Here is a 2,467-nt window from a genome sequence, read left to right as displayed (position 1 = left end):
AAGAAATGAGGTACAATTAGGGATGGTAGCATGATTTTATCAATTTGGTAGTAAAAGCTTCCTCTTAGACACATAGACATACTTGCCAACATGGCGCCCTGTCACCAGTTTGTCTCACGATAACTGGGTGCTTTTCAGGAACGTACGTTCCTCTGCCTCAACAGGGATAAGGGTTAGAACCCAAAATAGTATTTAGACAAATTGCTCAGAAGTACTGCGGCCATTTTAAACTTTGAGAACAACTCCTCTTAAAACTTATTGTCTGGCCAGGGGTGGTGGCTCATGCCTATAATCTTACTGCTTTGGGAGGATCACAGGAATTTGAGACCAGCCTGGGCAACACAGCAAGACCCTGTCTCCCCAAGAAAATTTTAAAAACTATTTGGGTGTGGTGTGTGCACCTGTAACCCCAGCTATTCAGGAGACTGAGGCAGGAGGATCACTTAAGTTCAGGAGTTAGAGACCAGCTTAGGCACCATAGCAAGACCCCAACTCCACAAAAAAATTTAAAAATTAGCCAAGGTATGTATGGATAACATACACTTGTTATCCCAGCTAATCAGGAGGCTGAAGCAGGAGGATAATTTCCTTTATCCCAGGAATTTGAGGTTACAGTGAGCTATAGTGATGCCACTGCACTCCACCTTGAGTCACAGAGCAAGACCCTTTCTCAAAACAAACAAACAAAACAAAACCCTGACAAAAATAGCAACAACAAGGAACACGTATTTTCCTACTGGTTACTCTTCATATATTTGGTTTTAGAGTGGATATTTAGAAACGTGATCAACTCAAGGAATTTCTACAATACACAATACTGTCAAAACCTACTTATACACAGACTTGAACTCCTTGATGATGTATCCCCCATATTGCTGTTCTATAATAAAGCATGAGATTTCCAAATAGCTTCTTTGTAGCAGTATCATTCACTGAAATGAAAGGCTTTCTCATTTGTCTAAGTGAGGATTTATTATTGTGTTCGTTATTGTTCTCTTCCAGTTTTAACAAGAATCACTTGACAATTGGGTATGTGTGATTTAAAAGAAATTATCAGGCAGGGCGAGGCATAGGGACTCATACCTGTCATCCCAGCTCTTGGGGAGGCTGAAGTGGGAGGATGATTTGAGTATCAGAGTTTGAGACTAGCCTGAGCAACATAATGAGACCCTTTCTCTTAAAAAAAACAATTGTTTGTAGTATAAAAAAAATCACTGATGTAGCTTCACAATGGATTTGTTGACAGTTGTCCCTTGCCACCCACCTTCCATCCTGGGGGAGTGAGAATTTAGCTACATACTCCAATAGGCTAGGGAAGACCCTGAGGCTCCAGGTCAGGTGTCTGCATCACCCTCGTAAGAGTTTTTCCTCCAATATTTACTACAGCCATTTTCGCTCACGAACCTGTGTCCCTATTTATTCCTGTATTTTCTATTCCTTTAATTTTTAAGACCTTAGTATTTTTACGGAATCCATCTAGCAGCTCTTTATATGGTATAATAAAATAAATTCCTTCCCACTGTATTACATTTTTCCAGTGTATTCCCTGTCTATAAATTTACCCATGCTTGAAAATACAGCATTCAGCTATGAAAGTGTTATCTTGTCAATACATTGATAGTTTTCTTTGTTGGTTCTTTCACTGTTTTGCAGCTGGAAATCCATTTCTCAGCCAGGGATGAAGTCAGTTTGGGCCTATATTTTCTCATATATATTATTTTACTAGGGGGCCTATATGTGCTCATATATATTATTTTAATTTACACTTCACCAATGTTAAATTAATAAAAGTAATTCATCATCGTAATGTAAAATTTAAGTAATATTATGTAAATATTGAGCTTACTTAGTTTAATTTGGGTGAAATATCTTTTGTTACATAGTATAAAGTGATGGTAAATCTACTGAATATAGTGAATAATACTTCACAATTAATTTATACTAGATTATATTTTGTATGGCCTTTAGACTATATATATAACTGTATACATATATACTTACAGATTTATAGATTTTATTTCCTTTCTCTAATCAACTCTTACCTAACAAAATACCTGTCCTGATCCTATTGGCTTTAAAGATTTTTCACAACAGCCTTGACATTAATCAGTAGTTTGGGTTGTTTTCCTCCTGATTTAATAACTCATTGCCACTAAATAGGGTTCCCTCCATTAAGTGTAGAGTCAGATCTTGGTTCCAGATAAATGGACATTGACATCTGTGAATTACGACAGGGAGATACTCTGATCTTTGGGGATTAGGGACTAATGTGCAGATTTGGTCAGTCATTCCCTAACAGCCACCTATGCTTCAGGCGCGGCTTATACAAACAGGGAGAGGAAAGAAAGAATTCATCTAGCACTCAGCTTTGGAGGTTCAAAATAGGCTTTCATTTATTTTCCAAACCAGCACGCTTTTGATGAAAAGTGGTGAAAGGAGGCTCCACTAATAATTATGCTGGGACTAC

This window comes from Otolemur garnettii, unplaced genomic scaffold (assembly GCF_000181295.1).
Source record: "Otolemur garnettii isolate 467f Iridium unplaced genomic scaffold, OtoGar3 scaffold00165, whole genome shotgun sequence".
Lineage (NCBI taxonomy): Eukaryota > Metazoa > Chordata > Mammalia > Primates > Galagidae > Otolemur > Otolemur garnettii.
This window is presented reverse-complemented; position numbering follows the sequence as displayed.